Source organism: Bombina bombina, chromosome 3 (genome assembly GCF_027579735.1).
Source record: "Bombina bombina isolate aBomBom1 chromosome 3, aBomBom1.pri, whole genome shotgun sequence".
In the NCBI taxonomy this organism is placed as follows: Eukaryota; Metazoa; Chordata; class Amphibia; order Anura; family Bombinatoridae; genus Bombina; species Bombina bombina.
In genome coordinates, this window is record NC_069501.1 from 44,420,381 (window position 1) to 44,439,421 (window position 19,041).

Consider the following 19,041-nt stretch of genomic DNA (forward strand, 5'->3'; position numbering starts at 1 on the left):
AGTGTCGGAAAATCTTGATAGTAATTCCACCACCGATTCCCAAAAGCTCTGCTGGACTTATTTGGACCGTATATGTTACATAATGTCAACAGTTCCTTATTAACTTCAATTTGTATAATAAGATCTCTCCCTTGGGGGTCACGAATAGTCTTTTTTAGATAATAGTCTAATCTTTTATTAAAAAGAATTGCAATACCCCTACTGGATTTTTTATGTGATACAATTATAATTTCTTTAACCCATTCTTCGCCCAAAAGAATGGTATAAAATAAACTACTCGAAGATTTGAGTCTATTGAGCAAGATATTAAACGATAGAGAGGCTTACCTATCTCATTGATGGAGAAAGCCCACCTAATTAAGATGATGATCTTCTTTACGCTATGAACATGCTACTTATTATGATTTTAAAAAAAAGATATTGCAAGATTGTATAAAAACAGAATTTATGCTTACCTGATAAATTACTTTCTCCAACGGTGTGTCCGGTCCACGGCGTCATCCATTACTTGTGGGATATTCTCCTCCCCCACAGGGAAAGGCAAGGAGAGCACACAGCAAGAGCTGTCCATATAGTCCCTCCCAGGCTCCGCCCCCCCAGTCATTCGACCGACGGTTAGGAGAAAAAAAGGAGAAACTATAGGGTGCCGTGGTGACTGTAGTGTATAGAGAGAGAATTTTTTCAAACCTGATTAAAAAACCAGGGCGGGCCGTGGACCGGACACACCGTTGGAGAAAGTAATTTATCAGGTAAGCATAAATTCTGTTTTCTCCAACATTGGTGTGTCCGGTCCACGGCGTCATCCATTACTTGTGGGAACCAATACCAAAGCTTTAGGACACGGATGAAGGGAGGGAGCAAATCAGGTTACCTAAACAGAAGGCACCACGGCTTGCAAAACCTTTCTCCCAAAAATAGCCTCCGAAGAAGCAAAAAGTATCAAATTTGTAGAATTTGGCAAAAGTGTGCAGAGAAGACCAAGTTGCTGCCTCACATATCTGATCAACAGAAGCCTCGTTCTTGAAGGCCCATGTGGAAGCCACAGCCCTAGTAGAGTGAGCTGTGATTCGTTCAGGAGGCTGCCATCCGGCAGTCTCATAAGCCAATCGGATAATGCTTTTCAGCCAGAAAGAAAGAGGTAGCAGTAGCTTTTTGTCCTCTCCTCTTACCAGAATAAAAGACAAACAAAAAAGAAGTTTTGTCTGAAATCCTTTGTTGCTTCTAAATAGAACTTTAAAGCACGGACTACATCTAAATGGTGTAACAAATGTTCCTTCTTTGAAACTGGATTCGGACACAAAGAAGGGACAACTATTTCCTGGTTAATATTCTTGTTGGAAACAACTTTTGGAAGAAAACCAGGCTTGGTACGCAAAACAACCTTATCTGAATGGAACACCAGATAGGGTGGATCACACTGCAAAGCAGATAGTTCAGAAACTCTTCTAGCAGAAGAAATAGCAACCAAAAACAGAACTTTCCAAGATAGTAACTTGATATCTATGGAATGTAAGGGTTCAAATGGAACCCCTTGAAGAACTAAAAAAACTAAATTTAGACTCCAGGGAGGAGTCAAAGGTCTGTAAACAGGTTTGATTCTGACCAAAGCCTGTACAAAAGCTTGTACATCTGGCACAGCTGCCAGTCGTCTGTGTAACAAGACAGATAAAGCAGATCTTTGTCCTTTTAGAGAACTCGCTGACAATCCCTTATCCAAACCTTCTTGTTAGAAAGGAGAGGATCCTGGGAATATTAATCCATGAGAAACCCTTGGATTCACACCAACAGATATATCCTTTCCATATTTTATGGTAAATCCTTCTAGTCACAGGTTTTCTGGCTTGGACCAGAGTATCTATCACTGAATCTGAAAACCCGCGCTTGGATAAAATCAAGCGTTCAATTTCCAAGCAGTCAGCTGGAGAGAAACTAGATTTGGATGTTCGAATGGACCTTGCACTAGAAGATCCTGTCTCAAAGGTAGCTTCCATGGTGGAGCCGATGACATATTCACCAGGTCTGCATGCCAAGTCCTGCGTGGCCACGCAGGAGCTATCAGAATCACTGAGGCCTTCTCCTGTTTGATCCTGGCTACAAGCCTGGGAAGGAGAGGGAACGGTGGAAATGCATAAGCTAGGTTGAACGACCAAGGCGTCACTAATGCATCCACTAGAGTCGCCTTGGGATCCCTGGATCTGGACCCATAGCAAGGAACCTTGAAGTTCTGACGAGACGCCATCAGATCCATGTCTGGAATGTCCCATAATTGAGTCAACTGGGCAAAAACCTCCGGGTGGAGTTCCCACTCCCCCGGATGGAAAGTCTGACGACTCAGATAATCCGCCTCCCAGTTGTCTACTCCTGGGATGTGAATTGCAGATAGATGGCAGGAGTGATCCTCCGCCCATTTGATGATCTTGGATACCTCTCTCATCGCCAAGGAACTCTTTGTTCCTCCCTGATGGTTGATGTAAGCTACAGTCGTCATGTTGTCTGACTGGAATCTTATGAATCCGGCCTTCGCTAGTTGAGGCCAAGCCCGGAGAGCATTGAATATCGCTCTCAGTTCCAGGATGTTTATCGGGAGAAGAGACTCTTCCCGAGACCATAGACCCTGAGCTTTCAGGGAATCCCAGACTGCGCCCCAGCCTAATAGACTGGCGTCGGTCGTGACAATGACCCACTCTGGTCTGCGGAAACTCATTCCCTGAGACAGGTGATCCTGTGACAACCACCAACGGAGTGAGTCTCTGGTCATCTGGTCTACTTGAATCTTTGGAGACAAGTCTGTATAGTCCCCATTCCACTGCTTGAGCATGTACAGTTGTAATGGTCTTAGATGAATTTGAGCAAAAGGAACTATGTCCATTGCTGCAACCATCAACCCTACTACTACCATGCACTGAGCTATGGAAGGCTGCAGAATAGAGTGAAGAACTTGACAAGCTTTAGAAGCTTTGACTTTCTGACTTTTGTCAGGAAGATCTTCATTTTTAAAGAATCTATTATCGTTCCCAAGAAGGGAACTCTTGTCGACGGAGACAGGGAACTCTTTTCTACGTTCACCTTCCACCCGTGAGATATGAGAAAGGCTAGAACAATGTCTGTATGAGCCTTTGCTTTGGAAAGAGACAACGTTTGGATTAGAATGTCGTCCAGATAAGGTGCCACTGCAATACCCCTTGGTCTTAGAACCTCTAGAAGGGACCCTAGCACCTTTGTGAAAATCCTTGGATGATCTTTGTGGATAGGAATATGTAGATATGCATCCTTTAAATCCACGGTAGTCATAAATTGACCCTCCTGGATTGTAGATAAAATTGTTCGAATGGTTTCCATTTGAACGATGGAACTCTGAGAAATTTGTTTAGAATTTTTAAATCCAGAATTGGTCTGAAAATTCCCTCTTTTTTGGGAACTACAAACAGATTTGAGTAAAACCCCCAACCTTGTTCCACAGTTGGAACTGGGTGTATCACTCCCATCTTTAACAGGTCTTCTACACAATGTAAGAATGCCTGTCTCTTTATTTGGTTTGAAGATAAGTTAGACATGTGGAACCTTCCCCTTGAGGGTAGTTCCTTGAACTCCAGAAGAAAACCCTGAGAGACTATTTCTAGTGTCCAGGGATCCTGAACATCTCTTGCCTAAGCCTGAGCAAAGAGAGAGAGTCTGCCCCCTACTAGATCCGGTCCCGGATCGGGGGCTACCCCTTCATGCTGTTTTGGTAGCAGCAGCAGGCTTCTTGGCCTGTTTAACCTTGTTCCAGCCTTGCATTGATTTCCAAGCTGGTTTAGTCTGGGAAGCGTTACCCTCTTGTCTAGAGGCTGCCGAGTTGGAAGCCGGTCCGTTCCTGAAATTGCGAATGGAACGAAAATTGGACTTATTCTTAGCCTTGAAAGGTTTATCTTGTGGGAGGGCATGGCCCTTTCCCTCAGTGATGTCTGAAATAATCTCTTTCAATTCTGGCCCAAAAAGGGTCTTACCTTTGAAAGGGGTATTAAGCAATTTTGTCTTGGAAGATACATCCGCCGACCAAGACTTTAGCCAGAGCGCTCTACGCGCCCCAATTGTAAACCCTGAATTTTTTGCCGCTAACCTCGCTAACTGCAAAGCGGTGTCTAAAATAAAGGAATTAGCTAACTTAAGTGCGTGAATTCTGTCCATGACTTCCTCATACGGAGTCTCCCTACTGAGCGACTTTTCCAGTTCCTCGAACCAGAACCACGCCACTGTAGTGACAGGAATAATGCACGAAATAGGTTAAAGGAGGTAACCTTGCTGTACAAAAATCTTTTTAAGCAAACCCTCCAATTTTTTATCCATAGGATCTGTGAAAGCACAATTGCCCTCAATAGGAATGGTCGTGCGCTTGGCTAGAGTAGAAACCGCCCCCTCGACCTTAGGGACTGTTTGCCATGTGTCCTTCCTGGGGTCGACCATAGGGAACAATTTCTTAAATATAGGAGGAGGGACAAAAGGTATGCCTGGCTTCTCCCACTCCTTATTCACTATGTCCGCCACCCGTTTAGGTATCGGAAAAGCATCAGGGTGCACCGGGACCTCAAGGAACTTGTCCATCTTGCACAATTTTTCTGGGTTGACCAGATTGTCACAATCATCCAGAGTAGATAGCACCTCCTTAAGTAATGCGCGGAGATGCTCTAATTTTGATTTAAATGTCACAACATCAGGTTCTGCCTGCTGAGAAATTCTTCCTGTATCAGAAATTTCCCCATCTGACAAACCCTCCCTCACTGCCACTTCAGATTGGTGTGAGGGTATGACAGAAAAATTATCATCAGCGCCCTCCTGCTCTACAGTGTTTAAAACAGAGCAATCGCGCTTTCTCTGAAATGCTGGCATTTTGGATAAAATATTAGCTATGGAGTTATCCATTACTGCCGTCAATTGCTGCATAGTAACAAGCATTGGCGCGCTAGAAGTACTAGGGGTCGCCTACGCGGGCATAACTGGTATAGACACAGAAGGAGATGATGTAGAACTATGTCTACTTCCTTCATCTGAGGAATCATCCTGGGCAACTTTACAATTTGTGACAGTACTGTCCTTACTTTGTTTGGACGCTATGGCACAATTATCACACATATTTGAAGGGGGAACCACATTGGCTACCATACATACAGAACATGATCTATCTGAAGGTACAGACATGTTAAACAGGCTTAAACTGGTTAATAAAGCACAAAAACCGTTTTAAAACAAAACCATTACTGTCTCTTTAAATGTTAAACAGGGCACACTTTATTACTGAATATGTGAAAAACTATGAAGGAATTATCCAATCTTTACCAAATTTTCACCACAGTGTCTTAATGCATTCAAAGTATTGCACCCCAATTTTCAAGCTGTTAACCCTTAAAATGTGGAAACCGGAGCCGTTTTTAATTTTAACCCCCTTACAGTCCCAGCTACAGCCTTTGCTGCGACTTCACCAATCCCAGGGGGGTATATGATATCAAATGAAGCCTTCTAGGAACGTTTTTAGTGGATTCCAGACCCACACACATGCAGCTGCATGTACTGTACTCAAAAGTAACTGCACAGTAATGGCACGAAAATGAGGCTCTGCCTACTACAGAGAAAGGCCCTTCCTGACTGGGAAGGTGTCTTAACAAGTGCCTGGTGCTAAAAAACGTTCCCCAATGTTATAAAAGTGTGAAATTCAACTTCAAACTGCATATAATACTTAAATAAAGCAATCGATTTAGCCCTTAAGAGTGTCTACCAGTTTATAGCCCATAATAAGCCCTTTATTCTGTTTGAGACTAAGAAAATGGCTTACCAATCCCCATGAGGGAAAATGACAGCCTTCCAGCATTACATGGTCTTGTTAGAAATATGGCTAGTCATACCTTGAGCAGAAAAGTCTGCAAACTGTTCCCCCCAACTGAAGTTCTCTCATCTCAACAGTCCTGTGTGGGAACAGCAACTGATTTTAGTTACTGTCTGCTAAAATCATAATCCTCTTTTAAACAGAACTCTTCATCTCTTTCTGTTTCAGAGTAAATAGTACATACCAGCACTATTTTAAAATAACAAACTCTTGATAGAAGAATAAAAAACTACAACTAAACACCACAAACTCCTCACCATCCCCGAGGAGATGCTACTTGTTCAGAGCGGCAAGGAGAATGACTGGGGGGGCGGAGCCTGGGAGGGACTATATGGACAGCTCTTGCTGTGTGCTCTCCTTGCCTTTCCCTGTGGGGGAGGAGAATATCCCACAAGTAATGGATGACTCCGTGGACCGGACACACCAATGTTGGAGAAATGTTTAATCTCTTTTTTATGGGGAGGAAGGAAAGCCTGTAATAGCTTAAAGGGACACTGAACCCAAATGTTTTCTTTCATGATTCAGATAGAACATTAAATTTTAAGCAACTTTCTAGTTTAATCCTATTATCAATTTTTCTTCGGGCTCTTGCTATCTTTATTTTAAAACCAGGAATGTGATGCATAGGAGCCGGCCCATTTTAGGTTCAGCACCATGGAGAGCGCTTGCTTATTGGAGGCTTAAATTTACCCACCAATAAGCAAGCATAACCCAGGTTCTCAAACAAAAATGGTCGGGCTCCTATGCATCACATTCCTGCTTTTTAAATAAAGAAAGCAAGAGAACGAAGAAAAATTAATAATAGGAGTAAATTAGAAAGTTGCATAAAATTGCTGCTCTATCTGAATCATTAAGGAAAAAATGTGGGTTTAGTGTCCCTTTAAATTAGACAGTAGATACCAAACAGTTTTTTGAAGACTCTTTAGATAATTCTATACTAGAGGGAGTATCTAAAGCGTATTTATTACATCAAGAGTGGAAGGATATTTCCTATTTAGAAAGCAGTAATATTACGTACGAAGATATCTTTAGTGAATGGAGTAAGATAGACGCCCAAACGTGTCTCACCAATATACAATCTACTTGCCTATTATGGGAAATCTTGCATTCCCACCAGGTACGTGCTATAAGTTTTTTTAAGAATGGGAAAAAGTTGAATTTAAAAATAGGGGATTTTTTAGATCCTTTGAGAAGGATAATTCCTTCTACAGAATTACAGCTGAAATTTAAGCTGCCAGACTCACATTAGTTTGCCTATTTTCAGTTAGTCCATTACATCAGATATTTTGAAAAAGTCTCATCTATGGCAGGGGTCGCCAACCTTTTGGACCTCAGGGACCACTAAACTCAATTTTGATTCCCGTGGACCACTAACATGATTTCTTTAAAAAAAAAAAAGGTACAAAGCTGTATGTAAATATGCACATACTGTACATAACTAGTATAACCATTGCTAAGTTTACATTATGTATATATTTACACATTTTTAAGAATTATTTTTTGAAATTAACTAACTGAATGGCAGAACTGAGAGAATACTTCTAAATGACAGATGAAGGGTGAGTGCCAACTTCTGAGCTGGAAACAGAGAGGTAGAAAGTGCGAAAAAAAGAATTATGTTTAAAAGGACCACAAGACTTCCAAGTTACCTCCACAGTTAGGAATTATTCAAAACTACTTATGATCATGCACAGACATTGGAGCCATAAATTAAGTTTATATCAGAAAGCTCTCAATATGTACAGTATGTGAGCTAACCATGACTGATGGTTTCAAGATAAAATCCAAATGCTTAAACTGTTTAAGGAAAATGAAACATTCACTATAGCGAACAAGAAAATCTTGTTGTTTCAAGATTTTTCTAATGAAACTACTCTTAAAAGAAAAAATATGGCCCCGTTCTGTACCCAATTGATCAATAGAGGAGAGAATGCACGTATGCTTTACCCTGCAAGAATTGTAATAATGAAAAGTGGTAATAGGATAACCCTTGATTCTGTAGAGGAAGCGCAGAAATATATTTCGGAAAGCTCTTAATGGTAGCTTTTAGTTGCTTTTTTAGTTGGTTCTTTTTTTTCTTGGTTTTTTTTTTTTTTTTTCTTCTTTCTTTTCCCTCCCCCCTCCCTACTCCCAGGTGATTATAGACTCTCCTGACGTTATATTTAAGCCAGTTTTAAAAAGCAAGGGAGGAAGAAAGAGAAATCTAATACTGGTGGGATATGGCTGATCTGCTGGATGGCAGTTACTGGAATTCAGGGGGGAATGGCTTTGTGCGCGGGAAAATTATTAGAATTAAAAATAATATTTAATAATAAAAGAAAAAAAAGATGGAGGAGAGGAAGACAAACAGTGATGTAAGTCCATGTGAAGGAAATAGGAAAACTACTACAAAGAGACAGGTAAAGGGAAGAAAATAAATGAAATATAAGAGAGAATTTTTGTTTTTAAGATTTTCTTTTTTTATATACTTTAATTCCACTATTTCAGGCCAACACTATACCAACCTCTGCTGGCTTTAGAATGGAAGCATCTTCCTCTGAGCAGCGCGCCGGGCGGGAGGAGTTAAAAATAATCTAGCTACGTAAGTTGCGCAGTACTAAGCATTGTGCGAAGGGAAATTGTAATTTAACTTCTCCTCTGTCGGTTTTCACTGATATCCAGCCAGGCACTGTAGGGAGTTGTGGCGCGATGGGGGTGAAACCATCAGAGGAGATAATTTCCTGCTTGATGGTGTCAAGGACCACCAACATCTTCTGGTGGACCACTGGTTGGCGACCGCTGATCTATGGGATGCACACTGTTTGAGCAAAACTTACGCTCTTCAGGAAGGGAAAAACAAAATTTGAGTTTTGTGTTCCATGTCCCTTTAAAGAAAGGGACCCAAAAACTGCCTCTGCTTTACTGGTGGAACAGGACAAGCCTGGGGGAGAAACGTAAAAGTTAATTGATTTTGTTCTATGTTGCTACAAGTTAAATCCCCTGTGAGGATCTCATTATCAATCCGCTGAGAGCAATATGGCTACAAGACACTCGTTTTTTTTGACTAGTCTGTCCCTTTAAAAAACTCATGATTCAGATAGGGCATTAAATTTTGAACAACTTTCCCAATTTACTTTTTAATCAGTTTTGCTTTGTTCTTTTTTTATTCTTAGTTGAAAGCTAAACCTAGGAGGCTCATATGAAAATGTATTAGCCCTTGAAGGCCGCCTCTTATCTGAATGCATTTTGAAATTTTTCACAACTAGGAGGCGTTAGTTCATGTGTGCCATACAGATAACATTGTTATCACACCGGTGGAGTTACTTGTGAGAGGGCACTGACTGACTAAAATGCAAGTCAGTCAAATTAATTAAAATAAGGGGGCAGTCTACAGAGGCTTAGATACAAGGTAATCACAGAGGTAAAAAGTGTATTAATATAACAGTGTTGGTTAGGGAATGGGTAATCTCTTTTTAAACAATTCTGGTGTAGACCGTCCCTTTAAACACAACCTGCATGATTATTTTCACCTACAAAAGTACATTATGTAACAATGCAGCTTTATTTTGTCGAGTGAACTTGTGCTTATGTTTTTTTCTCCAACATAGGTGTGTCCGGTCCACGGCGTCATCCTTACTTGTGGGATATTCTCTTCCCCAACAGGAAATGGCAAAGAGCCCAGCAAAGCTGGTCACATGATCCCTCCTAGGCTCCGCCTTCCCCAGTCATTCTCTTTGCCGTTGTACAGGCAACATCTCCACGGAGATGGCTTAGAGTTTTTTGGTGTTTAAATGTAGTTTTTATTCTTCAATCAAGAGTTTGTTATTTTAAAATAGTGCTGGTATGTACTATTTACTCTGAAACAGAAAAGAGATGAAGATTTCTGTTTGTAAGAGGAAAATGATTTTAGCAACCGTTACTAAAATCGATGGCTGTTTCCACACAGGACTGTTGAGAGGAATTAACTTCAGTTGGGGGAAACAGTGAGCAGACTTTTGCTGCTTGAGGTATGACACATTTCTAACAAGACTTGGTAATGCTGGAAGCTGTCATTTTCCCTATGGGATCCGGTAAGCCATTTTTATTAAATAAGAATAAAGGGCTTCACAAGGGCTTTAAAGACTGGTAGACATTTTTCTGGGCTAAAACGATTGATTTATAAGCATTTTTAATATTTCATAGTTTTGAGGAGTTATTTTATTCTTGGGAATTATGTAAAATAACCGGCAGGCACTGTATTGGACACCTTTTTCACTGGGGGCCTTCTCTAATCATAGGCAGAGCCTCATTTTCGCGCCTCTATTGCGCAGTTGTTTTTGGGAAGCAAGACATGCAGATGCATGTGTGAGGAGCTCAGATACATAGAAAAAGCTTACTGAAGGCGTCATTTGGTATCGTATTCCCCTTTGGGCTTGGTTGGGTCTCAGCAAAGCAGATACCAGGGACTGTATAGGGGTTAAATATAAAAACGGCTCCGGTTCCGTTATTTTAAGAGTTAAAGCTTTCAAATTTGGTGTGCAATACTTTTAAGGCTTTAAGACACTGTGGTGAAATTTTGGTGAATTTTGAACAATTCCCTCATACTTTTTCACATTTTCAGTAATAAAGTGTGTTCAGTTTAAAATTTAAAGTGACAGTAACGGTTTTATTTTAAAACGTTTTTTGTGCTTTGTTATCAAGTTTATGCCTGTTTAACATGTCTGAACTATCAGATAGACTATGTTCTGTATGTGGGGAAGCCAAGGTTCCTTCTCATTTAAATAGATGTGATTTATGTGACACAAAATTTAGAGAAAATGATGCCCAAGATGATTCCTCAAGTGAGGGGAGTAAGCATGGTACTGCATCATCCCCTCCTTCGTCTACGCCAGTCTTGCCCACACAGGAGGCCCCTAGTACATCTAGTGCGCCAATACTCCTTACTATGCAACAATTAACGGCTGTAATGGATAATTCTATCAAAAACATTTTAGCCAAAATGCCCACTTATCAGCGAAAGCGCGACTGCTCTGTTTTAGAAAATACTGAAGAGCATGAGGACGCTGATGATATTGGTTCTGAAGTGCCCCTACACCAGTCTGAGGGGGCCAGGGAGGTTTTGTCTGAGGGAGAAATTTCAGATTCAGGGAAAGTTTCTCAACAAGCTGAACCTGATGTTATTACATTCAAATTTAAATTGGAACATCTCCGCGCTCTGCTTAAGGAGGTGTTATCTACTCTGGATGATTGTGAGAATTTGGTCATTCCAGAGAAATTATGTAAGATGGACAAGTTCCTAGAGGTCCCGGGGGCCCCCCGAAGCTTTTCCTATACCCAAGCGGGTGGCGGACATTGTAAACAAAGAATGGGAAAGGCCCGGCATACCTTTTGTCCCTCCCCCTATATTTAAGAAATTGTTTCCTATGGTCGACCCCAGAAAGGACTTATGGCAGACAGTCCCCAAGGTCGAGGGGGCGGTTTCTACTCTAAACAAACGCACTACTATCCCTATAGAAGATAGTTGTGCTTTCAAAGATCCTATGGATAAAAAATTAGAGGGTTTGCTTAAAAAGATGTTTGTTCAGCAAGGTTACCTTCTACAACCAATTTCATGCATGGTTCCTGTCACTACAGCAGCGTGTTTTTGGTTCGATGAACTAGAAAAGTCGCTCAATAAAGATTCTTCTTATGAGGAGATTATGGACAGAATTCATGCTCTCAAATTGGCTAACTCTTTTACTTTAGACGCCACTTTGCAATTGGCTAGATTAGCGGCGAAAAATTCAGGGTTTGCTATTGTGGCGCGCAGAGCGCTTTGGCTAAAATCTTGGTCAGCGGATGCGTCTTCCAAGAACAAATTGCTTAACATACCTTTCAAGGGGAAAACGCTGTTTGGCCCTGACTTGAAAGAGATTATTTCTGATATCACTGGGGGTAAGGGCCACGCCCTTCCTCAGGATAGGTCTTTCAAGGCTAAAAATAAACCAAATTTTCGTCCCTTTCGCAGAAACGGACCAGCCCCAAGTGCTACATCCTCTAAGCAAGAGGGTAATACTTCTCAAACCAAGCCAGCCTGGAGGCCAATGCAAGGCTGGAACAAAGGTAAGCAGGCCAAGAAACCTGCCACTGCTACCAAGACAGCATGAGATGTTGGCCCCCGATCCGGGACCGGATCTGGTGGGGGGCAGACTTTCTCTCTTCGCTCAGGCTTGGGCAAGAGATGTTCTGGATCCTTGGGCGCTAGAAATAGTCTCCCAAGGTTATCTTCTGGAATTCAAGGAGCTTCCCCCAAGGGGGAGGTTCCACAGGTCTCAATTGTCTTCAGACCACATAAAAAGACAGGCATTCTCACATTGTGTAGAAGACCTGTTAAAAATGGGAGTGATTCATCCTGTTCCATTAGGAGAACAAGGGATGGGATTCTACTCCAATCTGTTCATAGTTCCCAAAAAAGAGGGAACATTCAGACCAATCTTAGATCTCAAGATCCTAAACAAGTTTCTCAAGGTTCCATCGTTCAAAATGGAAACCATTCGGACAATTCTTCCTTCCATCCAGGAAGGTCAATTCATGACCACGGTGGATTTAAAGGATGCGTATCTACATATTCCTATCCACAAGGAACATCATCGGTTCCTAAGGTTCGCCTTTCTGGACAAGCATTACCAGTTTGTGGCACTTCCATTCGGATTAGCCACTGCTCCAAGAATTTTCACAAAGGTACTAGGGTCCCTTCTAGCGGTGCTACGACCAAGGGGCATTGCAGTAGTACCTTACTTGGACGACATACTGATTCAAGCGTCGTCCCTACCACAAGCAAAGGCTCATACGGACATTGTCCTGGCCTTTCTCAGATCTCACGGGTGGAAAGTGAACGTAGAAAAAAGTTCTCTATCTCCGTCAACAAGAGTTCCCTTCTTGGGAACAATAATAGACTCCTTAGAAATGAGGATTTTTCTGACAGAGGCCAGAAAATCAAAACTTCTAAGCTCTTGTCAAGTACTTCATTCTGTTCCTCTTCCTTCCATAGCGCAGTGCATGGAAGTAATAGGTTTGATGGTCGCGGCAATGGACATAGTTCCTTTTGCGCGAATTCATCTGAGACCATTACAACTGTGCATGCTCAGTCAGTGGAATGGGGATTATACAGACTTGTCTCCGACGATACAAGTAGATCAGAGGACCAGAGATTCACTCCGTTGGTGGCTGACCCTGGACAACCTGTCACAGGGGATGAGCTTCCGCAGACCAGAGTGGGTCATTGTCACGACCGACGCCAGTCTGGTGGGCTGGGGCGCGGTCTGGGAACTCCTGAAAGCTCAGGGTCTTTGGTCTCGGGAAGAATCTCTTCTCCCGATGAATATTCTGGAACTGAGAGCGATATTCAATGCTCTCAAGGCTTGGCCTCAGCTAGCAAAGGCCAAATTCATACGGTTTCAATCAGACAACATGACGACTGTTGTGTATATCAACCATCAGGGGGGAACAAGGAGTTCCCTGGCGATGGAAGAAGTGACCAAAATCATTCAATGGGCGGAGACTCACTCCTGCCACTTGTCTGCAATCCACATCCCAGGCGTGGAAAATTGGGAAGCGGATTTTCTGAGTCGTCAGACATTTCATCCGGGGGAGTGGGAACTCCATCCGGAAATCTTTGCCCAAATTACTCATTTGTGGGGCATTCCAGACATGGATCTGATGGCCTCTCGTCAGAACTTCAAGGTTCCTTGCTACGGGTCCAGATCCAGGGATCCCAAGGCGACTCTAGTAGATGCACTAGTAGCACCTTGGACCTTCAACCTAGCTTATGTATTCCCACCGTTTCCTCTCATCCCCAGGCTGGTAGCCAGGATCAATCAGGAGAGGGCATCGGTGATCTTGATAGCTCCTGCGTGGCCACGCAGGACTTGGTATGCAGACCTGGTGAATATGTCATCGGCTCCACCATGGAAGCTACCTTTGAGACAGGACCTTCTTGTTCAAGGTCCGTTCGAACATCCGAATCTGGCCTCACTCCAACTGACTGCTTGGAGATTGAACGCTTGATTTTATCAAAGCGAGGGTTCTCAGATTCTGTCATTGATACTCTTGTTCAGGCCAGAAAGCCTGTAACTAGAAAAATCTACCATAAAATATGGAAAAAATATATCTGTTGGTGTGAATCTAAAGGATTCCCATGGAACAAGATAAAAATTCCTAAGATTCTATCCTTTCTTCAAGAAGGTTTGGAGAAAGGATTATCTGCAAGTTCTTTGAAGGGACAGATTTCTGCTTTATCTGTTTTACTTCACAAAAAGCTGGCGGCTGTGCCAGATGTTCAAGCTTTTGTTCAGGCTCTGGTTAGAATCAAGCCTGTTTACAAACCTTTGACTCCTCCTTGGAGTCTCAATTTAGTTCTTACAGTTCTTCAGGGGGTTCCGTTTGAACCCTTACATTCCGTAGATATTAAGTTATTATCTTGGAAAGTTTTGTTTTTGGTTGCAATTTCTTCTGCTAGAAGAGTTTCAGAGTTATCTGCTCTGCAGTGTTCTCCTCCTTATCTGGTGTTCCATGCAGATAAGGTGGTTTTGCGTACTAAACCTGGTTTTCTTCCGAAAGTTGTTTCTAACAAACATTAACCAGGAGATAGTCGTGCCTTCTTTGTGTCCGAATCCAGTTTCAAAGAAGGAACGTTTGTTGCACAATTTGGATGTAGTTCGTGCTCTAAAATTCTATTTAGATGCTACAAAGGATTTCAGACAAACATCTTCCTTGTTTGTTGTTTATTCTGGTAAAAGGAGAGGTCAAAAAGCAACTTCTACCTCTCTCTCTTTTTGGCTTAAAAGCATCATCAGATTGGCTTATGAGACTGCCGGACGGCAGCCTCCTGAAAGAATCACAGCTCATTCCACTAGGGCCGTGGCTTCCACATGGGCCTTCAAGAATGAGGCTTCTGTTGATCAGATATGTAAGGCAGCGACTTGGTCTTCACTGCACACTTTTACTAAATTTTACAAATTTGATACTTTTGCTTCTTCTGAGGCTATTTTTGGGAGAAAGGTTTTGCAAGCCGTGGTGCCTTCCATCTAGGTGACCTGATTTGCTCCCTCCCATCATCCGTGTCCTAAAGCTTTGGTATTGGTTCCCACAAGTAAGGATGACGCCGTGGACCGGACACACCTATGTTGGAGAAAACAGAATTTATGTTTACCTGATAAATTACTTTCTCCAACGGTGTGTCCGGTCCACGGCCCGCCCTGGTTTTTTAATCAGGTCTGATAATTTATTTTCTTTAACTACAGTCACCACGGTATCATATGATTTCTCCTATGCAAATATTCCTCCTTTACGTCGGTCGAATGACTGGGGAAGGCGGAGCCTAGGAGGGATCATGTGACCAGCTTTGCTGGGCTCTTTGCCATTTCCTGTTGGGGAAGAGAATATCCCACAAGTAAGGATGACGCCGTGGACCGTACACACCGTTGGAGAAAGTAATTTATCAGGTAAACATAAATTCTGTTTTTCTTTTCATAGAACAAAATTAACCAGACTAATGCAACATGTGTAGGCCTTGAGTATGTGCAGCTAAAGATATTGTGGTAGCCCTGCCCTATCCCCTTAATTTAGCACTGATTTAGCTGTAACACAAGAGCATCCTTTGCACTGACACAGATCATAAAGACTATATCTGATGAAGCGCATGTGCCCATGCGCGAAACGCGTAAGATAGGAGCTTACCTTGTGTCCTGAAGCCTGCTCCCAATAAACTTGTTTATTGACTCCAAGACTCAGCTTTCCTTTTTCCTCATTCATAAAGACTATATCAAGCTATCTGCACACTCTTAGAGACACTTCTCAGAGCAACTGTTTTCTTCGCCCTTCCTTGTAATGTACCAGTGATTAAACCGATATTGGGTTTTGTATCTGGAACAGAAATGCCCTGAATACTCATATTCTCATTTTGTTTCTCCGTTCAGGGACGTCATTAAAGGGACATAAAAGTATTTTTTTCTTTCATGATTCAGATAGAACAAACAATGTTAAACAACTTTCCAATATACTTCAGTTATCAATTTGTTTTGTTTTCTTGGCAGCAGTTTTGCAACAATGTTATACATTAGCAAGAGTGCCAGGTGGCAGCAGTTTTATTATAATGTTATACATTAGCAAGAGCACTAAGTGGCAGCAGTTTTATAATAATGTTATACATTAGCAAGAGCACTAGATGGCAGCAGTTTTATAATAATGTTATGCATTAGCAAGAGCACTAGATGGCAGCAGTTTTATAACAATGTTATACATTAGCAAGAGCACTAGATGGCAGCAGTTTTATAACAATGTTATACATTAGCAAGAGCACTAGATGGCAGCAGTTTTATAACAATGTTATACATTAGCAAGAGCACTAGATGGCAGCAGTTTTATAACAATATTATACATTAGCAGGAGCACTAGATGGCAGCAGTTTTATAACAATGTTATACATTAGCAGGAGCACTAGATGGCAGCAGTTTTATAACAATGTTATACATTAGCAGGAGCACTAGATGGCAGCAGTTTTATAATAATGTTATACATTAGCAAGAGCACTAGATGGCAGCAGTTTTATAACAATATTATACATTAGCGGTAGCACTAGATGGCAGCAGTTTTATAACAATGTTATACATTAGCTGTAGCACTAGATGGCAGCAGTTTTATAACAATGTTATACATTAGCAGGAGCACTAGATGGCAGCAGTTTTATAATAATGTTATACATTAGCAAGAGCACTAGATGGCAGTTTTATAACAATTTTAAACATTAGCAGGAGCACTAGATGGCAGCAGTTTTATAACAATGTTATACATTAGCAAGAGCACTAGATGGCAGCAGTTTTATAACAATATTATACATTAGCAAGAGCACTAGATGGCAGCAGTTTTATAATAATGTTATCCCATTACCAGGAGCACTTGATGGCAGCAGTTTTATAACAATATTATACATTAGCAGGAGCACTAGATGGCAGCAGTTTTATAACAATGTTATACATTAGCAAGAGCACTAGATGGCAGCAGTTTTATAGCAATGTTATACATTAGCAAGAGCACTAGATGGCGGCAGTTTTATAGCAATGTTATACATTAGCAAGAGCACTAGATGGCAGCAGTTTTATAACAATGTTATACATTAGCAAGAGCACTAGATGGCAGCAGTTTTATAATAATGTTATACATTAGCAGGAGCACTTGATGGCAGCAGTTTTATAACAATATTATACATTAGCAGGAGCACTAGATGGCAGCAGTTTTATAACAATATTATACATTAGCAGGAGCACTAGATGGCAGCAGTTTTATAACAATGTTATACATTAGCAGGAGCACTAGATGGCAGCACTATTTTCTGTCATGTAGTGCTTCAGGCATGTGCATGCTACCTACCTAGGTATCCCTTCAACAAAGAACATGAGAACAAAGCAAATATTATAATAGAAGTAAATTGGAAACTTTTTAAAAATGGTATTCTCGGGGGCGTGTCTCTGGGCGGCACCTTGGCTGGTTGCAATATTGGTTGCTCTGAGTGGATCACCGATACTCTGCCAAATATTAGTGCATTAAAAGATCATCTATCTACCTCACCCTGATACTTATTCTCGGAATCAATCTTTAGAATATATGTTATTTTGGAGAATACTCAGATTTGGATTGCTGAGCTGACTTCGATTCTTGAAGTATATAAAATTGGTGTCTGCAACGCATTACAACAGGCATTTCATTCTGAGCCCTGCAACTCTAAGAATGTAGACAGGCAGCTACACCATCATATCCACCTAAGGAGGTCCGTTTAGGAACAGATAAATAAATTAGTTCCAACAGCCTCAATAATAGATATAAACCTACTCATGACCTAAGCACTGATATAAAACAGCTTGATATTCAGGCCGCACATGGAGGCCCTACTACTTACATGCTGGATGTGGCGCTTCTGTAGCGATCCCCGGCTAAGCTGATCATTACCACTAATAATCCCCTACGACATCAGAGTATACAGGTCAGCTGGCCTTACCTTGTCGAGCTGGGACGCAAAGATGAGGACACGCTGGAAAAGATTAAGTGGAACTGCTACGGAGAGCATCTGAGCCTGCTGACGGATATAGCCGACATGGGGACAGAGGCCTCCCTAATCAGATGCGGTTTTGGGTTATGTGAGAGTTGGTGCATTGCACTAAAAGTTGGCTCTGGGACTTCTGCTATCACCATTGTCAAGGTACGATCCATAAACTGGGTCCCTAGAGGATATTATAAGCCCATGGTGAAATCTGGAGTTGGGAAAATGGAGCACTACCTCTTGACTGGTGTTAAACCCTCATCTTATTTTATTGCGGTGGACATTTTTTTTGTATTGTTCCAAGGAAGAGGGCGAGCATGTTTGTTCTCCAGTTAATATTGACCTTTTTTTATTTTTCCAGTTCATAACAGGGAACTCTGAGTAATTAAGGCTGTACTTTATATTATCAGATGAAACATTAGGAATGGGAAGTTATCTTGCAAAAATATGTAAAAGAATGCAAATTATGTTTTTGTGTGTCCCTTTCTAGTTTAAACACAATATGTTGGTTAAATGCTATTCGTTTTTTGTCCAATAGATGGCGCTGTTGCCATTGTAATTGACATACTTTCAGAAACGGACAAATTTCTTCCCTCAGGCTGAGCTGAATGAACTGTGTAAAAATTTTTATTTAAAGGACCAGTCAACACAGCACAAAACCAAAATAAATATACAGCCACATAGAGGATTAAGTTTATAATGTATAGGAGTATTAAAAAAAAAAAGTAGTAAAATTATTATAAAACTTACTTTTCTCCTGTCTGTTTTACCAATTGTTCTGAGGCTTGTCCACCTCCCACGCCTAGAGGAGGATGGGCTCACTGTGAGTGACAAATTTTATCTTCCAATCCAAGATTAGCCTATTTGCATTTTTATCCCCCATTATGTGAGTGTGCACATCATCCCCCCCCCCCCCCTTGCATGTGCACGTGACTCCCTCCTCAGACATGCACTATTGTCGTTATAGATTACAATATGGTCAGTTTTTTTCTTCCTTTTAAGCTATTACTAAACCCCAGTTCCATCTGCCTATACGAGTAAAAGTTTTTCCTTGTGCTCATAGAAAATATAATATTTCTGTTACCTTTATATTTTAGTAACATACTAATTGAGTTTTGTAATTTACCTAACTACCTATACTGAAGTAATTGAT